This window comes from Silurus meridionalis, chromosome 20, assembly GCF_014805685.1.
Source record: "Silurus meridionalis isolate SWU-2019-XX chromosome 20, ASM1480568v1, whole genome shotgun sequence".
Classification (NCBI taxonomy): Eukaryota; Metazoa; Chordata; class Actinopteri; order Siluriformes; family Siluridae; genus Silurus; species Silurus meridionalis.
In genome coordinates, this window is record NC_060903.1 from 12,018,695 (window position 1) to 12,030,605 (window position 11,911).

An 11,911-nucleotide genomic window follows, 5' to 3' on the forward strand; every position below is an offset into this window, starting at 1 on the left:
CTCTCTCTCTCTCTCTCTTTAAAAGCATTCACTGCACAACGCCAGTGCTTCAACTTGAAACTTCATTGGGTTGTTTTCAAATGAGCAACCGCTGTCATTATTTAATTCATTATTTAATGAATTAAACAATTTATTGATAAACACCACTGTAAAAACACACAGAATGCCAAACCAGGCTCACCACAAAACACTAACATAGCAAAGAAAGACAACATTTTGTCACAAGAAAACTACGAAACAGCTCAGCAGACGGCGCCATCTCCGCTACACTCCACCTGGAGCTCACCAAAAAGGAGCGGTACGTACGGATGCTGTCCAGGGACTTTTGTGGCATCATCGGACTGCGCTGAAATGACTTTTTCGTACCCTGTCATTGAATTAGTGGAAGATGTTTTACAAGACATAAACACGGTACAAAAGATTGGGCGAAATGAGCGACATCCAATTGCATGTGCAAGTCACTGAGACTGCAAGGGTTTTTAGCCAGGACTGACTCACGGTCACCTGTAAAACAGTGCATAGGAACAGTGGAACAGCACAGTTTCTATTGACACTGGAACGATATGCACAAGTGGAGTTAACGGTTCGCGGCACTGTCAGAGCAAGGTACCACGAGGTACATGTCGTCACAAATAAACAAAGTGCTTAATCCAATAGTAATATATGACTGCTGGAGCAGCCACTTACTAGAAGAGAATGATAAAAGTAACAATATCTAAAAGTGCAAAATTTGAAGATTAGTGGCAACCAATGACGAGAAGCCTTGGCACGTACAACGTACTGAACTAGTGACTTGTGAGAAATAAAAAGAAAGCTGGTTGCATGCCTAAAGCAATGCATGGATGAAAGTAAGATGACATTAAACGAGTCCTGTGGTAAGAAAATTGTTTTTTTTGTTTTTTTTTTATGGAGTTGAGAGATTTGTTCCTTTTTTATTATTTTTGTTTGTTTATTTATTTATTTATTGTCAGATGTGCGTATCTCTCGTGTTTTGTGTAGAAATCATTGGAGCAGAATGTAAGGGATTTTGTGTTTCAAAATGTTTGAACAGCCACTTTGTAGGTGCTGGAGAAGGGTGGGGGAAAAAGAAAAAAAAAAAAAAAAGCTTACAGCACCTGGTATTCCCAGGCGGTCTCCCATCCAAGTACTAACCAGGCCCGACCCTGCTTAGCTTCCGAGATCGGACGAGATCGGGCGTGCTCAGGGTGGTATGGCCGTAAGCGAGTGACAAGCACGAATAGTGCCCTTTTAAAGGCTTCGCTGTAGCTCAGCAAGTTCCCAGATCGATTTAATTCGGAATTTGGCGGATTTATTTGTTTCTATTTATTTTATAATACATTTTCATTTTTTTTGCAACAATTTGCATCCTGGTCTCTTGCTTCATTCCAATGACACACACACACACACGCTTTAATGTTAAGGAACGATTCACAAAAAGTCACATCACAATGCTTCAACAGAACGAACACTCACTATCAACCGTCTATTTACAACTACTTCCACAATAGATTTCTCGCCGACATATTCAACGCCTTAAAAACTATTCATACTGAGGATTCAATTATAACTACAAATGCCGCACACACGCGCACTCTCTTCTTCTTGCATCTAATCCGGTTTACATTTGGGCGTGATACCGCCACCACCTGAGCTGGAGTGTAGGGTCCCCTGCACTCACTCACTCACTCACTCTCTCTCTCTCTTTAAAAGCATTCACTGCACAACGCCAGTGCTTCAACTTGAAACTTCATTGGGTTGTTTTCAAATGAGCAACCGCTGTCATTATTTAATTCATTATTTAATGAATTAAACAATTTATTGATAAACACCACTGTAAAAACACACAGAATGCCAAACCAGGCTCACCACAAAACACTAACATAGCAAAAGAGAAAGACAACATTTTGTCACAAGAAAACTACGAAACAGCTCAGCGGACGACGCCATCTCCGCTACACTCCACCTGGAGCTCACCAAAAAGGAGCGGTACGTACGGATGCTGTCCAGGGACTTTTGTGGCATCATCGGACTGCGCTGAAATGACTTTTTCGTACCCTGTCATTGAATTAGTGGAAGATGTTTTACAAGACATAAACACGGTACAAAAGATTGGGCGAAATGAGCGACATCCAATTGCATGTGCAAGTCACTGAGACTGCAAGGGTTTTTAGCCAGGACTGACTCACGGTCACCTGTAAAACAGTGCATAGGAACAGTGGAACAGCACAGTTTCTATTGACACTGGAACGATATGCACAAGTGGAGTTAACGGTTCGCGGCACTGTCAGAGCAAGGTACCACGAGGTAGATGTCGTCACAAATAAACAAAGTGCTTAATCCAATAGTAATATATGACTGCTGGAGCAGCCACTTACTAGAAGAGAATGATAAAAGTAACAATATCTAAAAGTGCAAAATTTGAAGATTAGTGGCAACCAATGACGAGAAGCCTTGGCACGCATAACGACTGAACTAGTGACTTGTGAGAAATAAAAAGAAAGCTGGTTGCATGCCTAAAGCAATGCATGGATGAAAGTAAGATGACATTAAACGAGTCCTGTGGTAAGAAAATTGTTTTTTTTGTTTTTTTTTTATGGAGTTGAGAGATTTGTTCCTTTTTTATTATTTTTGTTTGTTTATTTATTTATTTATTTATTTATTTATTGTCAGATGTGCGTATCTCTCGTGTTTTGTGTAGAAATCATTGGAGCAGAATGTAAGGGATTTTGTGTTTCAAAATGTTTGAACAGCCACTTTGTAGGTGCTGGAGAAGGGTGGGGGAAAAAGAAAAAAAAAAAAAAAAAAAAAAAAAAAAAAAAAAAAAGCTTACAGCACCTGGTATTCCCAGGCGGTCTCCCATCCAAGTACTAACCAGGCCCGACCCTGCTTAGCTTCCGAGATCGGACGAGATCGGGCGTGCTCAGGGTGGTATGGCCGTAAGCGAGTGACAAGCACGAATAGTGCCCTTTTAAAGGCTTCGCTGTAGCTCAGCAAGTTCCCAGATCGATTTAATTCGGAATTTGGCGGATTTATTTGTTTCTATTTATTTTATAATACATTTTCATTTTTTTTTGCAACAATTTGCATCCTGGTCTCTTGCTTCATTCCAATGACACACACACACACACACGCTTTAATGTTAAGGAACGATTCACAAAAAGTCACATCACACATCACAATGCTTCAACAGAACGAACACTCACTATCAACCGTCTATTTACAACTACTTCCACAATAGATTTCTCGCCGACATATTCAACGCCTTAAAAACTATTCATACTGAGGATTCAATTATAACTACAAATGCCGCACACTCTTCTTCTTGCATCTAATCCGGTTTACATTTGGGCGTGATACCGCCACCACCTGAGCTGGAGTGTAGGGTCCCCTGCACTCACTCACTCACTCACTCACTCTCTCTCTCTCTCTCTCTCTCTCTCTCTCTCTCTCTCTCTCTCTCTCTCTCTCTCTTTAAAAGCATTCACTGCACAACGCCAGTGCTTCAACTTGAAACTTCATTGGGTTGTTTTCAAATGAGCAACCGCTGTCATTATTTAATTCATTATTTAATGAATTAAACAATTTATTGATAAACACCACTGTAAAAACACACAGAATGCCAAACCAGGCTCACCACAAAACACTAACATAGCAAAAGAGAAAGACAACATTTTGTCACAAGAAAACTACGAAACAGCTCAACGGACGACGCCATCTCCGCTACACTCCACCTGGAGCTCACCAAAAAGGAGCGGTACGTACGGATGCTGTCCAGGGACTTTTGTGGCATCATCGGACTGCGCTGAAATGACTTTTTCGTACCCTGTCATTGAATTAGTGGAAGATGTTTTACAAGACATAAACACGGTACAAAAGATTGGGCGAAATGAGCGACATCCAATTGCATGTGCAAGTCACTGAGACTGCAAGGGTTTTTAGCCAGGACTGACTCTACGGTCACCTGTAAAACAGTGCATAGGAACAGTGGAACAGCACAGTTTCTATTGACACTGGAACGATATGCACAAGTGGAGTTAACGGTTCGCGGCACTGTCAGAGCAAGGTACCACGAGGTACATGTCGTCACAAATAAACAAAGTGCTTAATCCAATAGTAATATATGACTGCTGGAGCAGCCACTTACTAGAAGAGAATGATAAAAGTAACAATATCTAAAAGTGCAAAATTTGAAGATTAGTGGCAACCAATGACGAGAAGCCTTGGCACGTACAACGTACTGAACTAGTGACTTGTGAGAAATAAAAAGAAAGCTGGTTGCATGCCTAAAGCAATGCATGGATGAAAGTAAGATGACATTAAACGAGTCCTGTGGTAAGAAAATTGTTTTTTGTTTTTTTATGGAGTTGAGAGATTTGTTCCTTTTTTATTATTTTTGTTTGTTTATTTATTTATTTATTGTCAGATGTGCGTATCTCTCGTGTTTTGTGTAGAAATCATTGGAGCAGAATGTAAGGGATTTTGTGTTTCAAAATGTTTGAACAGCCACTTTGTAGGTGCTGGAGAAGGGTGGGGGAAAAAGAAAAAAAAAAAAAAGCTTACAGCACCTGGTATTCCCAGGCGGTCTCCCATCCAAGTACTAACCAGGCCCGACCCTGCTTAGCTTCCGAGATCGGACGAGATCGGGCGTGCTCAGGGTGGTATGGCCGTAAGCGAGTGACAAGCACGAATAGTGCCCTTTTAAAGGCTTCGCTGTAGCTCAGCAATTTCCCAGATCGATTTAATTCGGAATTTGGCGGATTTATTTGTTTCTATTTATTTTATAATACAATTTCATTTTTTTTTGCAACAATTTGCATCCTGGTCTCTTGCTTCATTCCAATGACACACACACACAAACACGCTTTAATGTTAAGGAACGATTCACAAAAAGTCACATCACAATGCTTCAACAGAACGAACACTCACTATCAACCGTCTATTTACAACTACTTCCACAATAGATTTCTCGCCGACATATTCAACGCCTTAAAAACTATTCATACTGAGGATTCAATTAGAACTACAAATGCCGCACACGCGCACTCTCTTCTTCTTGCATCTAATCCGGTTTACATTTGGGCGTGATACCGCCACCACCTGAGCTGGAGTGTAGGGTCCCCTGCACTCACTCACTCACTCACTCTCTCTCTCTCTTTAAAAGCATTCACTGCACAACGCCAGTGCTTCAACTTGAAACTTCATTGGGTTGTTTTCAAATGAGCAACCGCTGTCATTATTTAATTCATTATTTAATGAATTAAACAATTTATTGATAAACACCACTGTAAAAACACACAGAATGCCAAACCAGGCTCACCACAAAACACTAACATAGCAAAGAAAGACAACATTTTGTCACAAGAAAACTACGAAACAGCTCAGCAGACGGCGCCATCTCCGCTACACTCCACCTGGAGCTCACCAAAAAGGAGCGGTACGTACGGATGCTGTCCAGGGACTTTTGTGGCATCATCGGACTGCGCTGAAATGACTTTTTCGTACCCTGTCATTGAATTAGTGGAAGATGTTTTACAAGACATAAACACGGTACAAAAGATTGGGCGAAATGAGCGACATCCAATTGCATGTGCAAGTCACTGAGACTGCAAGGGTTTTTAGCCAGGACTGACTCTACGGTCACCTGTAAAACAGTGCATAGGAACAGTGGAACAGCACAGTTTCTATTGACACTGGAACGATATGCACAAGTGGAGTTAGCGGTTCGCGGCACTGTCAGAGCAAGGTACCACGAGGTAGATGTCGTCACAAATAAACAAAGTGCTTAATCCAATAGTAATATATGACTGCTGGAGCAGCCACTTACTAGAAGAGAATGATAAAAGTAACAATATCTAAAAGTGCAAAATTTGAAGATTAGTGGCAACCAATGACGAGAAGCCTTGGCACGCATAACGACTGAACTAGTGACTTGTGAGAAATAAAAAGAAAGCTGGTTGCATGCCTAAAGCAATGCATGGATGAAAGTAAGATGACATTAAACGAGTCCTGTGGTAAGAAAATTGTTTTTTTTGTTTTTTTTTTTTTTTTTTTTTTTTTTTTTTTTTTTTTTTTTTTTATGGAGTTGAGAGATTTGTTCCTTTTTTATTATTTTTGTTTGTTTATTTATTTATTGTCAGATGTGCGTATCTCTCGTGTTTTGTGTAGAAATCATTGGAGCAGAATGTAAGGGATTTTGTGTTTCAAAATGTTTGAACAGCCACTTTGTAGGTGCTGGAGAAGGGTGGGGGAAAAAGAAAAAAAAAGCTTACAGCACCTGGTATTCCCAGGCGGTCTCCCATCCAAGTACTAACCAGGCCCGACCCTGCTTAGCTTCCGAGATCGGACGAGATCGGGCGTGCTCAGGGTGGTATGGCCGTAAGCGAGTGACAAGCACGAATAGTGCCCTTTTAAAGGCTTCGCTGTAGCTCAGCAAGTTCCCAGATCGATTTAATTCGGAATTTGGCGGATTTATTTGTTTCTATTTATTTTATAATACATTTTCATTTTTTTTTGCAACAATTTGCATCCTGGTCTCTTGCTTCATTCCAATGACACACACACACACGCTTTAATGTTAAGGAACGATTCACAAAAAGTCACATCACACATCACAATGCTTCAACAGAACGAACACTCACTATCAACCGTCTATTTACAACTACTTCCACAATAGATTTCTCGCCGACATATTCAACGCCTTAAAAACTATTCATACTGAGGATTCAATTAGAACTACAAATGCCGCACACGCGCACTCTCTTCTTCTTGCATCTAATCCGGTTTACATTTGGGCGTGATACCGCCACCACCTGAGCTGGAGTGTAGGGTCCCCTGCACTCACTCACTCACTCACTCACTCACTCACTCACCACTCACTCACTCACTCACTCACTCACTCACTCACTCTCTCTCTCTCTCTCTCTCTCTCTCTCTCTCTCTCTCTCTCTCTCTCTTTAAAAGCATTCACTGCACAACGCCAGTGCTTCAACTTGAAACTTCATTGGGTTGTTTTCAAATGAGCAACCGCTGTCATTATTTAATTCATTATTTAATGAATTAAACAATTTATTGATAAACACCACTGTAAAAACACACAGAATGCCAAACCAGGCTCACCACAAAACACTAACATAGCAAAAGAGAAAGACAACATTTTGTCACAAGAAAACTACGAAACAGCTCAACGGACGACGCCATCTCCGCTACACTCCACCTGGAGCTCACCAAAAAGGAGCGGTACGTACGGATGCTGTCCAGGGACTTTTGTGGCATCATCGGACTGCGCTGAAATGACTTTTTCGTACCCTGTCATTGAATTAGTGGAAGATGTTTTACAAGACATAAACACGGTACAAAAGATTGGGCGAAATGAGCGACATCCAATTGCATGTGCAAGTCACTGAGACTGCAAGGGTTTTTAGCCAGGACTGACTCACGGTCACCTGTAAAACAGTGCATAGGAACAGTGGAACAGCACAGTTTCTATTGACACTGGAACGATATGCACAAGTGGAGTTAACGGTTCGCGGCACTGTCAGAGCAAGGTACCACGAGGTACATGTCGTCACAAATAAACAAAGTGCTTAATCCAATAGTAATATATGACTGCTGGAGCAGCCACTTACTAGAAGAGAATGATAAAAGTAACAATATCTAAAAGTGCAAAATTTGAAGATTAGTGGCAACCAATGACGAGAAGCCTTGGCACGTACAACGTACTGAACTAGTGACTTGTGAGAAATAAAAAGAAAGCTGGTTGCATGCCTAAAGCAATGCATGGATGAAAGTAAGATGACATTAAACGAGTCCTGTGGTAAGAAAATTGTTTTTTTTGTTTTTTTTTTATGGAGTTGAGAGATTTGTTCCTTTTTTATTATTTTTGTTTGTTTATTTATTTATTTATTGTCAGATGTGCGTATCTCTCGTGTTTTGTGTAGAAATCATTGGAGCAGAATGTAAGGGATTTTGTGTTTCAAAATGTTTGAACAGCCACTTTGTAGGTGCTGGAGAAGGGTGGGGGAAAAAGAAAAAAAAAAGCTTACAGCACCTGGTATTCCCAGGCGGTCTCCCATCCAAGTACTAACCAGGCCCGACCCTGCTTAGCTTCCGAGATCGGACGAGATCGGGCGTGCTCAGGGTGGTATGGCCGTAAGCAGTGACAAGCACGAATAGTGCCCTTTTAAAGGCTTCGCTGTAGCTCAGCAAGTTCCCAGATCGATTTAATTCGGAATTTGGCGGATTTATTTGTTTCTATTTATTTTATAATACATTTTCATTTTTTTGCAACAATTTGCATCCTGGTCTCTTGCTTCATTCAATGACACACACACACACACGCTTTAATGTTAAGGAACGATTCACAAAAAGTCACATCACAATGCTTCAACAGAACGAACACTCACTATCAACCGTCTATTTACAACTACTTCCACAATAGATTTCTCGCCGACATATTCAACGCCTTAAAAACTATTCATACTGAGGATTCAATTAGAACTACAAATGCCGCACACGCGCACTCTTCTTCTTGCATCTAATCCGGTTTACATTTGGGCGTGATACTGCCACCACCTGAGCTGGAGTGTAGGGTCCCCTGCACTCACTCACCACTCACTCACTCTCTCTCTCTCTTTAAAAGCATTCACTGCACAACGCCAGTGCTTCAACTTGAAACTTCATTGGGTTGTTTTCAAATGAGCAACCGCTGTCATTATTTAATTCATTATTTAATGAATTAAACAATTTATTGATAAACACCACTGTAAAAACACACAGAATGCCAAACCAGGCTCACCACAAAACACTAACATAGCAAAGAAAGACAACATTTTGTCACAAGAAAACTACGAAACAGCTCAACGGACGACGCCATCTCCGCTACACTCCACCTGGAGCTCACCAAAAAGGAGCGGTACGTACGGATGCTGTCCAGGGACTTTTGTGGCATCATCGGACTGCGCTGAAATGACTTTTTCGTACCCTGTCATTGAATTAGTGGAAGATGTTTTACAAGACATAAACACGGTACAAAAGATTGGGCGAAATGAGCGACATCCAATTGCATGTGCAAGTCACTGAGACTGCAAGGGTTTTTAGCCAGGACTGACTCACGGTCACCTGTAAAACAGTGCATAGGAACAGTGGAACAGCACAGTTTCTATTGACACTGGAACGATATGCACAAGTGGAGTTAACGGTTCGCGGCACTGTCAGAGCAAGGTACCACGAGGTACATGTCGTCACAAATAAACAAAGTGCTTAATCCAATAGTAATATATGACTGCTGGAGCAGCCACTTACTAGAAGAGAATGATAAAAGTAACAATATCTAAAAGTGCAAAATTTGAAGATTAGTGGCAACCAATGACGAGAAGCCTTGGCACGTACAACGTACTGAACTAGTGACTTGTGAGAAATAAAAAGAAAGCTGGTTGCATGCCTAAAGCAATGCATGGATGAAAGTAAGATGACATTAAACGAGTCCTGTGGTAAGAAAATTGTTTTTTTTGTTTTTTTTTTATGGAGTTGAGAGATTTGTTCCTTTTTTATTATTTTTGTTTGTTTATTTATTTATTTATTGTCAGATGTGCGTATCTCTCGTGTTTTGTGTAGAAATCATTGGAGCAGAATGTAAGGGATTTTGTGTTTCAAAATGTTTGAACAGCCACTTTGTAGGTGCTGGAGAAGGGTGGGGGAAAAAGAAAAAAAAAAAAAAGCTTACAGCACCTGGTATTCCCAGGCGGTCTCCCATCCAAGTACTAACCAGGCCCGACCCTGCTTAGCTTCCGAGATCGGACGAGATCGGGCGTGCTCAGGGTGGTATGGCCGTAAGCGAGTGACAAGCACGAATAGTGCCCTTTTAAAACTTCGCTGTAGCTCAGCAAGTTCCCAGATCGATTTAATTCGGAATTTGGCGGATTTATTTGTTTCTATTTATTTTATAATACATTTTCATTTTTTTTTGCAACAATTTGCATCCTGGTCTCTTGCTTCATTCCAATGACACACACACACACACACACGCTTTAATGTTAAGGAACGATTCACAAAAAGTCACATCACACATCACAATGCTTCAACAGAACGAACACTCACTATCAACCGTCTATTTACAACTACTTCCACAATAGATTTCTCGCCGACATATTCAACGCCTTAAAAACTATTCATACTGAGGATTCAATTAGAACTACAAATGCCGCACACGCGCACTCTCTTCTTCTTGCATCTAATCCGGTTTACATTTGGGCGTGATACCGCCACCACCTGAGCTGGAGTGTAGGGTCCCCTGCACTCACTCACTCACTCACTCACTCTCTCTCTCTCTCTCTCTCTCTCTCTCTCTCTCTCTCTCTCTCTCTCTCTCTCTTTAAAAGCATTCACTGCACAACGCCAGTGCTTCAACTTGAAACTTCATTGGGTTGTTTTCAAATGAGCAACCGCTGTCATTATTTAATTCATTATTTAATGAATTAAACAATTTATTGATAAACACCACTGTAAAAACACACAGAATGCCAAACCAGGCTCACCACAAAACACTAACATAGCAAAAGAGAAAGACAACATTTTGTCACAAGAAAACTACGAAACAGCTCAACGGACGACGCCATCTCCGCTACACTCCACCTGGAGCTCACCAAAAAGGAGCGGTACGTACGGATGCTGTCCAGGGACTTTTGTGGCATCATCGGACTGCGCTGAAATGACTTTTTCGTACCCTGTCATTGAATTAGTGGAAGATGTTTTACAAGACATAAACACGGTACAAAAGATTGGGCGAAATGAGCGACATCCAATTGCATGTGCAAGTCACTGAGACTGCAAGGGTTTTTAGCCAGGACTGACTCTACGGTCACCTGTAAAACAGTGCATAGGAACAGTGGAACAGCACAGTTTCTATTGACACTGGAACGATATGCACAAGTGGAGTTAGCGGTTCGCGGCACTGTCAGAGCAAGGTACCACGAGGTAGATGTCGTCACAAATAAACAAAGTGCTTAATCCAATAGTAATATATGACTGCTGGAGCAGCCACTTACTAGAAGAGAATGATAAAAGTAACAATATCTAAAAGTGCAAAATTTGAAGATTAGTGGCAACCAATGACGAAGCCTTGGCACGCATAACGACTGAACTAGTGACTTGTGAGAAATAAAAAGAAAGCTGGTTGCATGCCTAAAGCAATGCATGGATGAAAGTAAGATGACATTAAACGAGTCCTGTGGTAAGAAAATTGTTTTTTTTGTTTTTTTTTTATGGAGTTGAGAGATTTGTTCCTTTTTTATTATTTTTGTTTGTTTATTTATTTATTGTCAGATGTGCGTATCTCTCGTGTTTTGTGTAGAAATCATTGGAGCAGAATGTAAGGGATTTTGTGTTTCAAAATGTTTGAACAGCCACTTTGTAGGTGCTGGAGAAGGGTGGGGAAAAAAAAAAAAAAGCTTACAGCACCTGGTATTCCCAGGCGGTCTCCCATCCAAGTACTAACCAGGCCCGACCCTGCTTAGCTTCCGAGATCGGACGAGATCGGGCGTGCTCAGGGTGGTATGGCCGTAAGCGAGTGACAAGCACGAATAGTGCCCTTTTAAAACTTCGCTGTAGCTCAGCAAGTTCCCAGATCGATTTAATTCGAATTTGGCGGATTTATTTGTTTCTATTTATTTTATAATACATTTTCATTTTTTTTTGCAACAATTTGCATCCTGGTCTCTTGCTTCATTCCAATGACACACACACACACACGCTTTAATGTTAAGGAACGATTCACAAAAAGTCACATCACACATCACAATGCTTCAACAGAACGAACACTCACTATCAACCGTCTATTTACAACTACTTCCACAATAGATTTCTCGCCGACATATTCAACGCCTTAAAAACTATTCATACTGAGGATTCAATTAGA

At 40.9% G+C, this 11,911-nt stretch overlaps 7 non-coding genes across 7 annotated transcripts; all 7 read right to left on the minus strand.

Annotated features, from left to right (window-relative positions):
• Window positions 1–1,103: 1,103 nt before the first annotated feature.
• LOC124403489 lies at window positions 1,104–1,222 on the minus strand. The gene has a single exon (XR_006928905.1). It is a non-coding gene; the product is annotated as a 5S ribosomal RNA (ribosomal RNA).
• A 1,601-nt stretch (window positions 1,223–2,823) lies between these two features.
• On the minus strand, window positions 2,824–2,942 carry LOC124403495. The gene has a single exon (XR_006928911.1). It is a non-coding gene; the product is annotated as a 5S ribosomal RNA (ribosomal RNA).
• Window positions 2,943–4,553: 1,611 nt separating this feature from the next.
• Window positions 4,554–4,672, minus strand: LOC124403496. The gene has a single exon (XR_006928912.1). It is a non-coding gene; the product is annotated as a 5S ribosomal RNA (ribosomal RNA).
• Window positions 4,673–6,262: 1,590 nt separating this feature from the next.
• Window positions 6,263–6,381, minus strand: LOC124403497. The gene has a single exon (XR_006928913.1). It is a non-coding gene; the product is annotated as a 5S ribosomal RNA (ribosomal RNA).
• Window positions 6,382–8,035: 1,654 nt separating this feature from the next.
• LOC124403479 lies at window positions 8,036–8,154 on the minus strand. The gene has a single exon (XR_006928899.1). It is a non-coding gene; the product is annotated as a 5S ribosomal RNA (ribosomal RNA).
• A 1,560-nt stretch (window positions 8,155–9,714) lies between these two features.
• LOC124403480 lies at window positions 9,715–9,833 on the minus strand. The gene has a single exon (XR_006928900.1). It is a non-coding gene; the product is annotated as a 5S ribosomal RNA (ribosomal RNA).
• A 1,609-nt stretch (window positions 9,834–11,442) lies between these two features.
• Window positions 11,443–11,561, minus strand: LOC124403481. The gene has a single exon (XR_006928901.1). It is a non-coding gene; the product is annotated as a 5S ribosomal RNA (ribosomal RNA).
• Window positions 11,562–11,911: the final 350 nt, after the last annotated feature.